Source organism: Protopterus annectens, chromosome 2.part1, assembly GCF_019279795.1.
Source record: "Protopterus annectens isolate FY-2018-M chromosome 2.part1, PAN1.0, whole genome shotgun sequence".
Lineage (NCBI taxonomy): Eukaryota > Metazoa > Chordata > Ceratodontiformes > Protopteridae > Protopterus > Protopterus annectens.
The window spans coordinates 502345218-502363938 of record NC_056729.1 but is presented as its reverse complement, the minus strand read 5'-3'; the positions used below and the strand labels follow the sequence as shown (position 1 = coordinate 502363938).

Genomic DNA, 18721 nt, shown 5'->3' with positions numbered 1-18721 from the left:
CCCTCAGAAGCCGATGCCTGCTCAGCGGCTCCGGACCCATCTGAGGGAATGATTTCCGAGTGTCCAATACCTTGAGTATCCAGAGGCACAGTCGGCTCCACATGGGAGTCGGAAGCGGGCACCAGGGGCTGCGAAAGCGCCTCACTGAGAACCGGCGACTGGCCTAGCAGAGGCCTCATCGTCGGTTTTGGACCTCGGATGCCTATCCTTTTCCTTGTCGTTGCATTTTTTGTAAACTCCGGTTGTTGGCTGGTCCGACGGCATTATATAATTAAATCTTCAGCCAAAGTAATGAAATCCAAAATCGAACTGACGCTTAATGCGTTGGTTAAATCTAGCACAAAACTGATTTTTGCTGCTTTCTTTTTTGTTAAGCCCACCATAGTAAATTGATTCCAGGCAGCCAGGGCATGTTCCAATAGAGCCTTGTCTATTTCAGTGGCATATTGGATAGGAGTAGACTCTAGAAGCATTCTTGTGGCAGCAACTTTGTCCTCTGCTCATACCTTTACAAAGCTTTGCAAACTGGATTCTTTCTCAGGTTCCAGAGCAGGCTTTGCAAAGCCATTCTTCATGGTCTCCTGGATCTTTATCCATCCTCTTTCCAGCTAGGTAAAGTTTGGAAAACTATCCATGTGCCACTGAGACAGTGTGAATGGTGAATGCACTTCAGTTGAGCAAGTCCTATTTATCTGTAACAGTATATGTCTGAATTTTGCACTGCCTCAGTGGCAGCACCCACCCACCACCCCCCTTATTTTGTACATAGTCTGATGACAGTGTTGGTAGGCATTGGTTATTTGTGTTCGTGTTTTATGGCTGCCGATTTGGTTTGTTTCAGGCAGATGTTCACTGTGTTTCACTGTTGCAGTCACTACTCTTGGGTTATCCTGCGGGCAGGCTACCCTCAGTTGGCCAGAATTCCAAAGTCTAGGTCCGGTGTCAATTGCTGTCGCCTCTTCCCTGACGTCAGTCCGCCAGGTGTATAAAAGATGCAGCCAACGCCATTTTCTTCAGTTTTTCTTGACCCAGATGTCAGGTTCCCCCAAATTGGTAGGCTAAAAATTATGCCAATAAGTATGCATGCACAAAAATAAACATTTCCTTCATCTACAAGCAAATACACCACATAGGTTGTACAGGATAAAGAAGTACAGATAAGTCCCAGCAAAGAAAAAGGGGGATGGTGGGTGGGTAACCTGGACTGCAACAGTGAATACACTCTAACATCTACATTTATGGTAGGTGCACAACTGTATTATGTTCATCGTGTTTCACTATTGCAGTCATTACTTTTGGGTTGAATCCCAAAGCTGAGGATGGGTGGCTGGGCTAAATAGAATTAGGAGAGGCTATGAGGAACTGCAGTGGCAAAGCCTGCTCTGGATTTAGAGTAAAGAGGTAAGTGGTAGTGCTTCGTAAAGGTGTGCACTGAACTCCAAGTTGCAGCCTCTAAGATGTCTTTGGTTGGTACTCCTCTGAGGAAGGCTGCTGAAGTGGCTGCTGCTCTGGTAGAATTAGGCCTAATGCCCTTGGGCACTGATTTGCCATGCTGAGAATAGCAGAAAAGTACAGTTTTGTACCTACCATAAATGTAGATGCTCGAGTGTTCACCCTACTGCAGCCATCACACTTGGGTTATCCTGTCGTCAGGCGGTCCCGCAGTCGGCCTGAGTTCCAAAGTCTTGGTCCGGTGTCGGTTGCTGTCACTCCTTCCCTAACGTCAGTATGCCAGGGGTATATAAGAGGCATCCAACACCATTTTCTTCAGTTTTTCTTGCCCCAGATGTCAGGTGACCCCCCAATAGGAGGTCACTACATAATACCAATAATAAACAAAACATACCTCCAGCTATAAGCAAATACACCCCAAAGGTTATATCAGACATAAAGGCATAGAAAGGTTTCAGTTAGATCAGAGGGGATGCAGGGAGGGTAACCTGGACTGCAGCACGGTGAACACTCGAACATCTACATTTTATGGTAGGTACAAAACTGTACTATGTTCATTATTTACCCTGCTGCAGTCATCACACTTGGGTTGAATCCCAAAGCTAAGAAGGGGAGGTGGAATCAAACAGGGTTAGAAGAGGGTAGTAGAAACTGCAGTGGCGAAGCCAGCTCCAGTCTTAGAGTATAGTGGTAAGTGATAGTGTTTGTTGAAGGTGTGTACTGAACTCCAAGTTGCAGCTTCCAGAATATCCTTGGTTGGCACCCCTCTGAGGAAGGCTGTAGATGTAGCTGCTGCCCTGGTGGAGTGGGGTCTTATGCTAGCAGGAACTGGTTTTCCATGATTGGTGTAGCAAAAACGTATGCAATGTCCTATCCATTTTGAAATGGTCTGTTTTGAGATGGCCTTTCCTTGTGATGCTGTTGCATAGGATACAAAATGCTGGTCAGATTTTCTGAAAGCCTTAGTTTTATCCAAGTAGTAACGTAGTTGCCTGTGAATGTCCAATGAGTGCAGGAGTCTTTCTCCTTTGTTTTGTGTATTTGGGAAAAAAGTGAGTAAACGGATGGTTTGATTTAGAACCACACTGGATACCACCTTTGGCATAAAGGAGGGGTTAGTTCATAGAGAGACTCTGACTTGATGGAAAATGAGGAAAGGCTCCACTGCCATTAGTGCCTGTAGCTCTGAGACTCTTCTGGCTGAAGTAATTGCTAGCAGCAGGGCAGTTTTCCATGATATAAACTTTAAATCATCTGAGAAAGCTGTCTCAAAAGGTGCTAGCGTAAGCTTTTCCAGAACAAAGTTGAGGTCCCAAGTTGCCGTTGGTGCTCTCCTGGGAGGCCTTATGTTTTTGGCCCCTCTGAGGTACTGCCTTAGAAGTGGCTGTGAAAATAAAGGAGGATCCGTGCTGTAGTGAGCTGAAATAGCTGAGGCGTGGATTTTAATAGATGAAAAGGAAAGTCCTTTGTGTAACACCTCAGTTAGATACTGTAGAATCTGAGGTACGTCCGGCTCAAGGGGATTTTGACCTTTAGCTTGGTTCCAGGCGCAAAATCTTTTCCATTTGTCTGAATAGGCTTTCCTGGTGCTGGGCCTCCTGGCCTCCAGAATGACATCCATAACGGCTTGTGATAGAGGAGCTGGCTGGTTGTTTAGGTGATTTGCCATGCAGCCAAATTTAAGGTCTTGAGCTGGCTGTGTAGAATCTGATTGTCTTGCTGTATGAGCAGATGAGGAATTTGTGGTAAAGTCCATGGTGGGCCGTGGGCCATGTTTCTTAGTAGTGGGTACCAGTGCTGGCGTGGCCAGTCTGGGGCAATGAGTATCATTTGTGGTCTCTCCATTCTGACTTTCAGCAGCACCTTTGTTAGAAGGGGCAGTGGAGGGAAGGCATACACTGTCAACATTTTCCAACTGAATGAGAGTGAGTCCACTTTCCAAGCTTGATGGTGGAATGTCCTTGTGCAAATTTTTGTTAGCTGATTGTTTCTGGGGTTGACAAACAGGTCTACGTCTGGGCGTCCCCATTTTTGAGTTATCATTGCAAATACTTGTGGATCCAGTTTCCACTCGTGGGGATCCATGATGTTCCTGCTTAGGTCATCTGCCAATGTGTTTTTTCTTCCTGGCAGGAATTGTGCTTGTAATTGAACTTGGTAAGTCAGTGCTCTGTTCCACAAGGTCATTGCTTGTCTGCATAGAGGGTAGGAGTGTGTACCCCCTTGCTTGTTTATGTACCACATTACTGTGGTATTGTCTGTCCTTATTATAAGTTGTCCTGGATGTAAGAGGTCCTTGAAGGCTGTCAGAGCATTTTGTACAGCTAGCATTTCTTTTTGATTGATGTGCAGATATCTTTGATCTGTGCCCCCCAGGCATAGTCCGATGCATCTGTTGTCATACGTTTGCCTGGCTGGGGGTAAGGCGAAAGGCTGACCCTTGTTGAGGTGACATGCCTGTGACCACCATAGAAACTCGTGTTGAAGGCAGGGAATGAGAGGTATTATTGTTTCCAAGCTGTGGCTGTGTTGAGTCCATACGCTTTTCAGGTACCATTGTAATTTCCTCATATGCAGTTTTGCAAATGGTATTAGTAATATGCAAGATGCCATGAATCCCAAGGCCTGCAGAATTTTTCTTGCAGGGAGTTGGGTCTTTGTTGCCATTATGTTGAAGTATTGAGTTAGTTGTAGTTGCTTGTCTGGCGTGAGATAAGGCACCTGGGCCGTTGTATTCAAGCTGGCACCCAGGAATGTCATGTTCTGTGAGGGCACTAGTTTTGATTTCTTTTCATTTACTGTGTACCCTAGGCAACTTAGAAGGTGTTTGACAAACGCCAGATGTTGTAAGAGAATGTCCTTGCTTTCTGCTTGGATGAGGCAGTCGTCCAGGTATGGGTATATTTGAATTCCTCTTCGTCTGCTGTATGCAATTACTGGTGCCAGGCATTTTGTGAAGACCCTGGGTGCAGTAGATAAGCCAAAGGGCAGTGCAGAGAATTGGTAATGGGTTGAACCTGCAATGAAACAGAGGTATCTTCTGCAATTCTGTCTGATAGGGACATGCAGGTATGCCTCCTTGAGGTCCAACGTTACTAGCCAAGCCTTCTTGCCCAACATGGGAAGAAGCTGCTGTAGTGTTAGCATCTTGAATTTGGGTACTTGCAAGTAGGTAATTAGAATTGAAAGGTCCAGAATGGGTCTCCATGCATTGTCCTTTCTGGGGACTAGAAAGAGCCTTGAATAAAATCCTTGGCCTTGCTCCTGTGTAGGTACCAGTTGAATGGCTCTCATGTCCATGAGAGCTGCAATTTGTTTTTGTGCCTCTGCCGATTGATTTTGTGGCAGGTTTGACATTCCTTTTATCCTTGGCAAGGTGTGGAAATGGAATCTGTATCCTTGTGAGATAATGTCTAGGACCCATTTGTCCTTTGTGATGATGCGCCAATTGTCTGCAAAAAGTGCTAATTTTCCTCCCAAGGGAGCTGCCAAGAGAGTTTTGCTTGGCAGTTTGAGGGTTAGGTCATTGTGTTTGTCTTCTAGTAGTTTGGGGCCTGTCTTCTCCTCCCGTCTGTGTTGCAGTGCCCCATTGGCGAGGTTTGTAAGGGATTTGTGCTTGACCTCTGCCCCTAGGACGTCTGTATTTACCCCTCTGTGGTCTGTCAGAAGCTGGAAAGGACCAATTTTTTGTTGGCCAATTTCTGCTGAAACGATGGGGTTGTACCTGTAAGAAATCTTTGACCGTCTGCATAGACTTTGCCTTATCCTCCATTTTCTTTAAAACCTCTTCTGCTTTGACACCAAATAAGACATCCTGCTGTAAAGGTGCATCTAGTAATTTTGCTTTTACATGATCAGGCAGTTTGTTCCTTTAACCAAGCATGCCTACTTGTGACAGACCCAGTAACAGCTGCTCTACAGGAAGCTTCCAAGGAATCAAATCCACATTGTAAAGTATGTTTGCCCACCTATTCAGCTGCATGCAACAGATCCTGCATTTCTTTGAATTCAGACCGTTGAGAGTGTGCGCTCATCTTTTGTTTTAATTGAGACATTAAGAATTGCTGATATTTCAGCATGTGAAATTGACAATTTAGTGCTCTCATAGCTAGAGTAGCTGAGGTGTAAACCTTCTTCCCCCACTTATCTAGTGCTCTGGAGTCCCTTTCAGAGGGCACAGGATTTTTAGCCATAGAAGCCTTAGCCCCTTTGGGACCCTGGGAAATTGTTTCTCGGTCAGTAACAGGGCTTTTGTAAAGGAATTTGTGTGAGTCAGGCACTCTAAAATATGTCTGGTTTGGCTGGAGCAGGTGGCAGAGAATCTGGATTTAGACTAGATTCTAAGTAAACATCATCCACAATGTCTAAAACTGGACGGATAGCAAGTGGTCTGTGCTGGGGAAGTAAAAGAAACTCTCGGAGCCTTTTCTTTGAGTCGGAGTAGTCCTGACCTTCCCAGTGGAAATGTTCCCTCATGGTATGTAAGGTTTCCCCAAAGGAATAGTCTTCAGGGGGAGATGCTGAGGGAATGGAATCTTCAGCATCAGAATCTTCATAAGGGGGGAAGGAGTAATCCTGTTCCTCAGAGGAGTCTGAAGAAATAGAAACTTGATCAGAGGAGGCATAATCCTCCTCTTGTCTTGGCCTTTTGTCTGGGGGGGTGGTTGGGAACCCCTGATCAGAGTAATCAAATCTTCAGCCATCTTAAGCATCTGTTTCTTAGGCATGGGGCCTTGAACTGGAGACTGATGTACAGTCTTTTTAGGTTTTAAAGGAGTCTTAAAATTGGCATAAGATTTTATGGTGAGGGTAGTTGGTCTAAAGACACCTTCAGAAACCGAAGGTGTTTCCACAGCACCGGCTTCTCCTTCTGCAATGTTGTCGGTAGGGCCTAAAGAAAATGGCTGCGTCGGCCTAGTACTCTCTTGCTTGAGATTCCAAAGCGGTCTGGGGTTCCAATTCAGCGGTAGTCAGGGGCTGCGTAGGCGCCTCACTGAAAACCGGAGACCGGCCCAGCAGAGGCCTCGGAGTCTGGCTTGGATCTAAGCTGCCTATCTTTATATTTGCGTTTTTTTATGCACGCCGGTAATCGGTTGCTCCGACGACATAGTATAATTAAATTTCCTACCGAAGTAGTGTCGAGCAAAATCAAAGCATCGCTTTATAGTTCGCTTATTGAACCTAGCACAAAACTGACAACCAGTGACGTCGTGGTCTGGGCCTAGGCAAGGTATACAATAAGAATGAAAATCCTTATGAGGTATTTGCTTCCCACAAGAAATGCAATTGTTAACTTTTTCTGACATCGGACTGAGGCAAGAAAAGGTTCCCCAACGGGGTACTTGGCTTTGAAGACTTCGGACTGAAATTCGATTTGAAAATCTGTGATGTGTAGATGCATTTGTTTTGCAGACCATTTGCCCTGTATGCACTGTCCTGCCATGTGTGCTCCCCAGGCGTAGTCTGAAGAATCTGTTGTCATAGTTTGGTTTGCTGGAGGTAAGACAAAAGGAAGACCCTTGTTTATTTGACATGCTTGAACCCACCATAGGAACTCTTTTTGAAGGCGGGGAATGAGAGGTATACTTGTTTCGAGGCTGTGCCTGTGTTGAGTCCATACACTTTTCAGGTACCATTGTAATTTCCTCATATGCAGCTTTGCATGTGGAATTAGTTGAATGCAGGATGCCATGAACCCCAATGCCTGCAGGATTTTTCTTGCAGTGAGCTGGGTAAAAGTTGCCATTTTTTGAAGTATTGAGTCAGTTGTTTTTGATTGTCTGGCGTGAGATAAGCCATCTGGGCCATTGTATTTAAGCTGGCACCCAGGAATATTATGTCTTGTGAGGGTATTAGCTTTGACTTCTTTTTGTTTACTGTGTACCCTAGGCAACTTAGCAGCTTTGTTACAAATGCCAGATGCTGTAATAGAATGGCCTTGCTGTCCGCTTGGATCAGGCAGTCGTCCAGATATGGATAAATTTGTATTCCTCGTTGTCTGCAGTATGCAATTACTGATGCCAGGCATTTCATAAATACTCTGGGCGCAGCAGATAAGCCAAAGGGCAATGCAGAGAATTGATAATGCATTGTACCTTCCAAAAATCTGAGGTATCTTCTGCAATCTTCTCTGATAGGGACATGCAGATATGCCTCTGAGGTCCAACGTTACCAGCCAAGACTCCTTGCCCAGCATGGGAAGAAGCTGCTGTAGTGTGAGCATTTTGAATTTGGGTACCTCCAGGTATGTGTTTAGAATTGAGAGGTCTAAAATGGGTCTCCAGGCTTTGTCCTTTCTTGGTACTAGAAATAGTCTTGAGGAAAAAACCTTGACCTTGCTCCTTTGTAGGTACCTTTTGAATTGCTTTCATATCCATGAGAGCTGAAATTTGCGTTTGTGCCTCTGCCCATTGGTTTGGAGACAGATTTGGCATGCCTCTCATCCGTGGTAGTGTGAAAATGAAATCTGTAGCCTTGGGTAATAATATCCAGAACCCATTTGTTCATTGTTATGATGCACCAATTTTGTGGAAATAGAGCCAGTTTTCCTCCCAAAGCTGCTGCCAGGGCAATTTTGCTTGGCAGGCGAAGAGGGAAGTCATTGTGTTTGTTTCCTGAAGGGTTGAGATCTTTCATCTCCACCTCTGAGTTGTTGTATACCATTGTCTAGGCCTGAAAGAACCTTGTGGCTGGCCTCTGCCCCTTGGGCGTCTGTACCTACCCCTTTGGGGTCTGTCTGATGCAGGAAAGGACCAGTTTTTTGATGGCCAGTTTCTGCTGAAACGAGGAGGTTGTACCTGTAAAAAATCTTTAACTGTCTGCATAGATTTTGCCTTTTCTTCCATTTTCTTTAAAACTTCCTCTGCTTTGACACCAAATAACACATCTTTCTGCAATGGAGCATCCAATAACTTTGCTTTGACATGTTCTGGTAAGGTTTGCTCTTTTAGCCAAGCATGTCTACGTATTACAGATCCTGTGACAGCTGCTCTACACAAGGCTTCCAATGAATCAAACCCACACTGTAAGGTATGCTTTCCCACCTGTTCTGCTTCATGCAGCAAATCCTGCATCTCTTTGAAATCAGGCTGATCTGTCCGAGGAATCATTTTCTGCTTTAACTGTGTAATCAAATACTGCTGGTATTTTAGCATGTGGAATTGGCAGTTTAAGGCCCTCATGGCCAAAGTGGCAGACGTATACACTTTCTTCCCCCATCTTTCTAATGCTCTGGAATCTCTTTCAGAAGGTAGTGGATTCTTAGCAGTAGAGGCCTTAACCCCTTTGGGACCCTGGGAAATGGTTTTGGGGTCTGCAACAGGGCTTTTATATAGAAACATATGAGAATCAGGAACTTGGTAGTATCTGTCTGGTTTAGCTGGTGCAGGAGGTAAGGAATCTGGGTTTAGACTAGATTTGGTGTAAACATCATCCAAAATGTCTAAAACTGGAGGAATTGCAAGGGGTCTATGCTGTGGGAGAAGAAGAAACTCACGGAGTCTTTTCTTAGAGTCAGAGTAATCTTGACCTTCCCAGTGGAAGTGTTCCCTCATGGTGTGTAAAGTTTCCGCAAAAGAGTAGTCTTCAGGGGAGGAGACAGAGGGAATGGACTCTTCAGCATCTGAGCCTTCATAAGGAGGGAAGGAATAATCCTGGTCCTCAGAGTTAGCTGAGGAAATGGATGCTTGGTCAGAGGAAGGATAATCTTCCTCCAGTCTAGGCCTTTTGTCAGGAGGGGGTTGTGAACCCCTGATAAGGGTAATTAAATCCTCAGCCATCTTAAGCATCTGTTTTTTAGGCATGGGAGTCTGTGGACCCGGTTTCCTAACTTTTAAGGGGGATTTAAGTTTAGCATAAGACTTAATAGAGATAGTTGTCAGTTTGAAGACACCTTCAGAAACCGAAAGCCTGTCCAAAATCTCCGGATCACCGTCAGGGTTGGCGTCCGAGGGGTGAGATGGAACCAGCTCCTGAGGCCCAGCTGATTCGGTCTGGGAGGCCATCAGAATTTCTAATTCAGCGGTAGTCAGGGGCTGCGTAGGCGCCTCGCTGAAAACCGGAGAACCGGCGGCAGGCCTTGCTGAGGCCTCAGTATCTGGTCTTGGCCTTGGTTGCCTGTCCTTATCCTTGCATTTTTTTAATCATTGCTGATGTCTGTTGCTCCGAAAACATGCTATAGTTAAATTTTCTGCCAAAATAATGTCGGGCGAAATCTGCCCGACGCTTGATTGTACGTTTGTTGAACCTAGCACAAAACCGACAACCAGAGACGTCGTGGTCTGGGCCTAGGCAAGGATTACAATAAGAATTAAAATCCTTATGAGGTATTTGCTTCCCACAAGAAATGCAATTATTAACTTTGTCTGACATCGGTCTGAGGCAAGAAAAGTTTCCCCAACAGGGTACTTAGCTTTAGAGAAGACTTCGGGCTGAAATTCGATTTGAAAATCTCAGGAGCACTGACGTCAGGGAAGAAGCGACGACAACCGACGCCGGACCAAGACTTTGGGATTCGGCCGACTGCAGGACCGCCTGACGGCAGGATAACCCTAGTGTGATGACTGCAGCAGTATAACACGATGAACGTCCCAAGGCCTGCAGGATTTTTCTTGCAGATAACTGGGTCTTGGTTGCCAATTTTTTGAAGTAAGAAGTCAGTTGCTTTTGTTTGTCTGGCGTGAGATAAGCCATCTGGGTAGTTGTATTTAAGCTTGCACCTAGGAATATTATCTCTTGAGAGGGTACTAGTTTTGATTTATTTTTATTTACTGTGTACCCTAGGCAAATTAGTAATCTTTTTACAAACACCAGATGCTTTAGAAGAATGTCTTTGTTCACTGCTTGAATAAGGCAGTCGTCCAAATAGGGATATATTTGAATTCTTCTTTGCTGCAAAATGCAATTACTGGTGCCAGGCATTTTGTGAAGACCCTGGGCGCAGTAGATAAGCCAAAGGGCAGTGCAGAGAATTGGCAGTGCATTGAGCCAGCTATGAATCTGAGGTATCTTCTGCAAGATTGTCTGATTGGGACATGCAGGTATGCCTCTTTTAGGTCCAAAGTTACGAGCCAAGCCTTCTTGCCCAGCATGGGCAGCAGCTGCTGTAGAGTCAACATCTTGAATTTTGGAACCTCCAGTAACGTGTTTAGTATAGACAGGTCCAGTATTGGTCTCCAGGTTTTGTCCTTTCTGGGCACTAAGAAAAGTCTGGAGTAGAATCCTTGCCCCTGCTCTTGTTGTGGTACTTGTTGAATGGCCCTCATGTCCATGAGGGTTGTAATTTTCTTTTGTGCCTCTGTCCATTGATTGTGTGGTAGGTCTGGCATATCTTTTGTCCTTGGTAGGGTGTGAAAATGGAACCTGTAGCCTTGGGACATTATGCTCAGGACCCATTTGTCTTGGGTAACCATTTGCCAATTTGATGAAAAAAGTGCTAGTTTTCCCCCTAAGGGGGCTGCCAAAAGAAAAGTGCTTGGATCTAGCAGAGGAAAGTCATTGGGACTGTTTCCTGTAAGGTTGTGATTTGTCTTCTCCGCTTTTGGAGGTAGGAGCTCCTCACTGTTTAGGCCTGTATGAGCCTTGGGGCTGAGATCTGCCTCTGGGACGTCTGTATCTGCCTCTTTGTGGTCGGTCTGACACTGGAAAGGACCAATTTTTAGAAGGCTAGTTCCTGCTAAATCTGGGTGGCTGTACCTGTAAGAAATCCTTAACTGTCTGCATGGATTTCGCTTTATCCTCCATTTTCTTCAACACCACTTCTGCTTTAGCACCAAACAAAGTATCATGCTGTAATGGGGCATCTAATAATTTTGCTTTAACATGATCAGGCAGATTCTGTTCCTTTAACCAAGCATGCCTTCTAATAAAAGAACCTGTAACAGCGGCCCTGCAAGAGGCCTCCAGTGAATCATAAGCGCATTGCAAAGTATACTTTCCCACTTGTTCTGCTGCATGCAATAAATCCTGCATTTCTTTGTTCTCTGAACATTCAGTATTTGTCAACATTTTCTGTTTAAGCAGTGACATTAAGTACTGCTGATATTTAAGCATATGAAACTGACAATTTAAAGCCCTTACAGCCAAGGTAGCAGAAGTGTAAACTTTTTTCCCCCATCTGTCCAGTGCCCTAGAATCCCTATCAGTTTTTTGTAGTGGAAGCTTTGACCCCTTTGGGACCCTGAGATATAGTTTCTGGGTCTGCAGCGGGGTTTTTACATAGGAATTTATGAGAATCCAGGACCCTGTAGTATTTGTCTGGCTTAGCAGGTGCAGGAGGTAAAGAGTCAGGGGACAGGCCGGACTCTGAAAATACATCATCTACAATGTCTAGAACAGGTGGAATAGCAAGGGGCCTGTGCTGAGGAAGTAGCAGAAAGTCTCTGAGCCTTTTCTTAGATTCAGAATAATCTTGGCTCTCCCAGTGGAAATGCTCCCTCATGGTATGCAGGGTTTCCCCAGAAGAATAATCCTCAGGAGGAGAGGCTGAAGGAATTGATTCTTCAGCATCAGAGTCCTAATAGGGAGGCATAGAATAATCCTGTTCAGAAGAGGAATCAGAGGGAATAGAAACCTGGTCAGAAGAATCATATTCTGTCTCTTGCCTAGGCCTCTTATCAGAAGGTGGATGGAACCCCTGATCAAAGTAATTAGGTCTTCGGTCATTTTAAGCATCTGTTTTTTAGGCATGGAAGTCCGAGTAGGAGAATGCTGTACTTGTTTCTTTGTCTTTAGAATTGCTTTAGTCTTTGTCTTTGAAGCTGAAGATGGTTTAACATATAACTGTGTAGGTCTGAGGACACCCTCAGAAGCCAATGCCTGCTCAGCGGCTCCAGACCCATCTGAGGGAATGATTTCCGAGTGTCCAATACCCTGAGTATCCAGAGGCCCAGTCAGCTCCAAGTGGGAGTTGGAAGCGGCCTGTGGCTCTGAGGTAGCGGGCGCCAGGGGCTGCGAAAGCGCCTCACTGAGAACCGGCGAACTGGCGGCTGGCCTAGCAGAGGCCTCGTCATTGGTTTTGGACCTCGGATGCCTATCCTTTTCCTTGTCCTTGCTTTTTTTGTAAACTCCAGTCGTCGGCTGTTCCAACGGCATTATATAATTAAATCTTCGGCCAAAGTAATGAAATGCAAAATCGAACCGACGCTTAATAGTGCGTTGGTTAAATCTAGCACAAAACCAACAGCTAGCAATGTTGTGATTAGGGCCTAGGCAAGGAATACAGTTAAGAGTGAAAATCCTTATGAGGTATTTGCTTCCCACAAGAAATACAATTGTTAACTTTTTCTGACATCAGTCTGGAGCAAGAAAAAAAGTTTCCCAACGGGGTACTTTGCTTTAATGAAGACTTCGGTTCTGAAATTCGGATTTGAAAATCTCAGGAGTTGGCCGACTGGCACTTGCGAACTGCTTTTGCTTCAGGCACCGCGCAGCAAGAAAGACTGAACAAAATGGCGTCGGCTGCATCTTTTATACCCCTGGCGCACTGACGTCGGGGAAGAGGGGACAGCAACCGATGCCGGACCTAGACTTTGGAATTCAGGCCGACTGCGGGTAGCCTGCCAGCAGGATAACCCAAGAGTAATGATTGCAACAGTGAAACATGATGAACATATCTTTTTATTTGGTTTGGAAGCATTATCTTCCTGCCATTTCCTCTTGGTACCCTGGCTCTTGTCAGGCTTTGATTTTTGTTTGTTCTGCCCTTTGAAGTTGCTTTATTAGGGGAGAACCTGAGCGTTGCTCTCCTACTTTGGACACAATAGAAGAGTTTTTGTGGGTTCTGTTCAAGCAGCTTTATTTTATACAAACACATCACTATAGAGGTTTACTGACTAACTTAAGTAACTTATATACAAACTAAACTGCGATCAGGCATGATCTCACCGTGGCTGCTCTTACAAAAATGGCACTAGGGATTGCACATTTATGGAATTTACACATGCATGTACAGCCTTGACATGCTTCTTAAAGATACAGCACACCTCTCTTGCATTCCGATCTACATCCTCCCTCTTTAAGAACTAGATCATATAATACTATGAGTCTATTTAGCATTCAGAAATCACAGGGTAATTCTTAGTCATGCCTTAGACAATAAGATACAATCAAGTCCACGTTGCTGCGTATTTCACACTAGACTTTGATACTCGCCCATATCATGTGACATAAAATTGAGAGTTACATTTAGCAACTGGAACTCTTTCTGCAAAATGTTTGACCTGTGGAATGTCTGTAATATTTCCTGAATGGAATCTGAATTTTTAACACATTCTGGTACGGACATAGTGTCTGATTCACACTTAAATTTGAAGTCTGCATCACAGAAACAATGTTGTGATAGCGATGGTGATGATGATTCTGGTATAGAAAAAAGATGTTTATGGTTCCTCCTATATTCCACACCCTCAGAGTTTACCAGGTAAGATCTTGGATTGGAACAGATGCCTGTAATCTGTCCAACTCAATCAAAACCTTTTGTTGTCTGGATTCATACCATCTCTCCTTCCTTTAACGGACAAAGTAATCTGTTTGACCCGTTGTAACTAGATTTCTGGATATTACACTTCTTAATCAACTGAGAGACTGCAGTGGTGGTGCTGCGGTAGCGTTGTCGCCTCGGTTAGACGTTGCCCGTTCGATTCTCAGAGCGTCTTCTGTGTCGCGACATGTGTGAATGGGCGTTCCTTCGTTAAAGGTTGTGCGTTAGGCCTGGCAAGCCAGCATGTAAAAATCTACTGCCAATCATTAGCGGACCAGAGTTCCGCTGTGGCGACCCCTAACCGGGAAAAGCCGAAAGACACAAACACTTCTTAATCAATTGAGCCTTGATGGTTTTAATTGTTCTTTGGTTTAGGCTTCAATAAACTGGAAGTAATAGATAGTGTTGAAAATAATGTTTGAACAGGTGAGCCAAGAAAATCATCACAGGGTATGTTTCTGAGATTAAGTAAATTCAAGAAAATAAGAAGTTATGTACTCACCATAACGTTCCATCTGAGTAGGTAACTTCATTTGTCTGCAACCTTTGGGTCTTGGATCCGAGCCGGCAACTTATACATAGCTTTAAGATCCAAACTTTTAGCTCCTCCCCTTACCCATAATCCCCTGCCAACACTGACTGACCTCAGATCAAGTTTGCCCTATAAGCAGCTAAAGCTACATACATCCCCGAAGGACATACAGAGACTAATTTCTGCAGGCCAGGGGGAAGGGGGGGGGGCATCCTTCCGCCCAAGATTCAGGTAGCTGGGGACTCTGTCCCAAAGGTTGCTGACAAATGAAGTTACCTACTCAGATGGAACGTTATGGCGAGTACATAACATCTTAATCTGAAGTAGGTACTTCATTTGTCAGCAACCTTTGGGACAGAGTCCCCAGCTACCTGAATCTTGGGCAGAAGGATGTTCCGGAGTACTGTGGAGCCAAAGGATGCTCTCCCTCTGGAGATAATGTCCAGCTTATAATGGTTGATAAAGGTATGAGATGAGGCCCAAGTGGCCGCAGAACAAATATCATCTAAAGAGACTCTAGACCTAAAGGCAGCAGAGGTAGATATAGAGGGAGTAGAATGCGCCCAGACTCCTTGAGGTGTGGGGCTCCCAGAACTTTCATAGGCCAAAAGAATACACTGTGAGATCCATCGTGACAAAGTGGTCTTAGAGACAGATTTACCTAGGTTAAATTTGGTAAAGGAGATGAACAACTGGTCGGATTGTCTATGACCAGCAGTCCTATGAATGTAGAAGCGCAGCTGTCTATGCACATCTAACAAATGAAGCTTGTATTCTCCTTTATTCTGATACTTAGGGAAGAAGACTGGCAGGTTAATGGACTGATTGATATTAGCCTCTGAAGCCACCTTAGGGAGAAAGGAGGGATTGGTCCTGAGGTACACTCTATCCTGGTGAAAGACCAAGTACAGGGGTTTTACACAAAGGGCCTGAAGCTCGGAAACTCTTTTCACTGAAGTAACCGCGACCAGGAACGCCATTTTCCAGGAGAGGTACTTAAGATCGACCGAAGCAGCAGGTTCAAAAGGGGGAGCTGTCAAGGCCTGTAGAACTAAAGATAAATCCCAAGGGGGTACAACTTCCTTGACAGGAGGTCTGAGCAGGAAAGTACCCTTGAGGAAGGTTTTGCACAACTTTGCTGTAATCAAAGGGCCTGACTCATGCCCCACATGGTAATGAGAAATAGCTGCTAGTTGAACCTTGACCGTAGAGCAGCTAGCCCCCTGATGAAACAGGCTTGTAAGGAACTCTAGCACAGACGGCAATGGGGCTGTGAAGGGGTCTACGTTATGATGTCCCGCCCAGATGGACAAGCGCTTCCACTTACTACGACAGACTTTCCTAGTGGAGGGTTTATGTGCTGCTACCAGGATGGCTTTAACTGGGGAAGAGATACCGGGAGTCCTGACTAGGAGTGGAACTGGAGCAACCAAGCTGTCAGCTTGAGGTTGTCCAGGTTCGGGATAGGGAGACCTAGGGGGTGAGATATTAGATCCGGAAGGGGATCCAGAATCCAGGGAGGATTTACCAGATGAGACCACAGGTAAGGGAACCACGTTTGACGAGGCCAGAATGGGGCAATGAGGATCATTCTGCTCCCCAACCGAATGGCTTTCTGTACGAGTTTCAGCATCAGGGGTAGAGGAGGGTAGGCATAAAGTAGACCGGGGGGCCAAGCATGCACCAGAGCATCTCTCGGGGATTCCCCAAAGGGGGGAATTAGAGCGAAGAAGCTGTTGCATTTCGTATTTGAGGGAGAGGCGAAGAGATCGCAACAGGGTTGCCCCCATATGGCAAAAATCCGCTTCGCTACCTGGGGATTGAGAGACCACTCGTACGGGGAAAGGATGGTGCGGCTGAGTCTGTCAGCCAGAATGTTGGACCGTCCCGGAATGTGCGTTGCAACAAGAAAGCGGTTGGTAGAGATCGCCCATTCCCACACTCTCATGGCCTCTTGACAGAGAGGATAGGACCTGGGTCCCCCCTGTTTGTTGATGTACCAGACCACTGACATGTTGTCCATCTGTATAGCAATAGTTCCTACAGGAAGAAGGTTCTGCAGTGCTTGCAACGCCAATAGCACCGCCCTCATCACCAGGACATTGATATGCAAAGAGGTCTCTGTGTCGTTCCATGTGCCTTGGACCGTCTTGCCTGAGCAATGCCCCCCACCCGAGGCGAGAGGAATCCATGGTCACAGTGGTCAGGGGAGGGGGCGTGGAGAAGGGACGTCCCGTATGGAGGTCCGGAGACTGAAGCCACCATAAGAGAGCCCTCCTGCACTCCCTGCTGATGGAAATAGGGTGGTTTAGGGAGTAATATTGAAAGGACCATTGGACTTGAAGGGTCCATTGCAGAACCCTCATATTCAGGTGAGCCAATGGCAAGAGAGTGATTGCCGCCGCCATGGAGCCTAGAGCCCTCAGGACCAATTCCACCGGTGGAGCTTTTGACTGGAGGATGGCCCTCACATGAACCCTCAGGTTTTGAAGTCGTTCCGTCGTCAGGAATGCTAGAAGGTTTCTTGTATCCAATTTGGCTCCTATAAACTCTATCACCCGAGTCGGAGCAAGAGAGGATTTGTCCATATTGATTGTAATGCCCTGCTGGGGAGCAAGCCGGAGGAAGTAGTCCCTGGCTGAGCAGAGTAGATGCCTTGTCGGGGCGGGTCAGGAGCCAGTCATCCAGGTACGGAAAGACCTGCATTCCCTGGAGTCTCAGGTGGGCCGCTATCACAGCTAATACTTTGGTAAACACCCTGGGGGCTGTGGTGAGACCAAGGGGAAGGACCCTGAACTGGTAGTGACTGGCTCCCAGCCGGAAGCGGAGGAACCTCCTGGATCATCTGTCCATTAGGATGTGGTAGTACACATCCTTGAGGTCTATTGAGCACATCCAGTCGTTCTCCCGCAATAGGGGGAGGATGGATTGAAGAGTGACCATCTGGAATTTCTCTTTGGTTACTGACAGGTTCAAACAGGAGAGGTCGAGGATGGGCCTTAGGTCCCCCGTCTTTTTTGGCACCAGAAAGAACCTGAAGTAAAAACCCAATCCGAACTGGTCTGGGGGGACGGGTTGGATGGCTCTTTTTTCTAGTAGCTGCTGGATCTTTGCAGCTGCTACCTCCCTCTGATCGGGTGGTACATCGGGGAGGTTTCTGACTTTGGAGACATGGAACAGGGGAATTTGGTAACCTCTAGATATGATACAAAGCACCCAGCGATCTGATGTGATGGACTCCCAAGCTGCCAGGTGCCTCGAGAAACGCCCCCAGACTGCCTCCAGAGTGGAGCAGTCGGGCAACCCCTCAGGGTTGCTGCGTGGGTTGATCAGAGAAGGTTTCTCTGGACCCAAAATTCTTCGGGCCCCCTCTGCCTCTAGGGCGGCATCCTCCCTGTCCTCCTCTGCCATGGAAGGACTGGTTGTCCGGAGCAGGCTGGGAATGTTGCGATTTCCGGAACCACATCTTTTTCTGTCCCTTTTGGTTCTTTGAGAAGGACCTCTGGGGAGCAGAAAAGCGGACTCTGACGGCAGACATCTTCCCGTCCTTTTCGCTCTGGACTAAAGTCTCGCGAATGGTCTTGCCAAATATGGCAGAACCATCAAAAGGGGCATTCTCAAATGACGCCTTGAAGGGTTCCGCAAAGTCACAATGACGGAGCCAGGCCTGGCGTCTCATGACTAGGCCTGTTCCGCTGGCTCTAGTGGCTCTCTCTGTGGCATGGGACAAAAGCCGCATAGAGGTATTCAATATAGATCTTAGAGTGGCCATGCGAGTGGAGTACAACTGTTTGTCCTCCACCGACATGGACTCCGGGGGGGGGGAAGCAGCGTACTCTTTGATAAGGTCTCGCTGCATCCTAATAATGTCTGCCATATAGTTCAGGGACCTTACTGAGAAGGTCACTGAACTAAAAACCCGCTTCCCCAGGCGATCCATCGAGCGGGACTCTTTGCTCGGTGGATGGACCGAGGGGCTCTCCTGAGCTAATTCCTTCTTGGTGGCTCCCACCACCAACATGGCATCTACGGAGGCACCCTTGCTCCAGTGGGGTCTGAGGGGGGCTCAATCTTGTTGGGGCGCTTGGGAACTGGCTCTACAGTGTCAGGCTCCTTCCACTCCCTGGTGGTAATAAGGTCCACCAGGGGGTCGGCCGGAGGGGACACCCAAGAGGTAGACGGGCCTGCTTCGAACGCCTCTAGGAACACAGACTCGTCGGAGGAAGCCTTGGGGGTGGACCTCCACCGACATGGACTCC

At 46.5% G+C, this 18721-nt stretch overlaps 1 protein-coding gene across 1 annotated transcript in view; it reads right to left on the bottom strand.

Annotated features, from left to right (window-relative positions):
* Positions 1-18721, bottom strand: part of LETM1 (leucine zipper and EF-hand containing transmembrane protein 1) — a 1101007-nt gene that overhangs the window by 427998 nt on the left and 654288 nt on the right. The gene's annotated exons all lie outside the window — the stretch shown is intronic.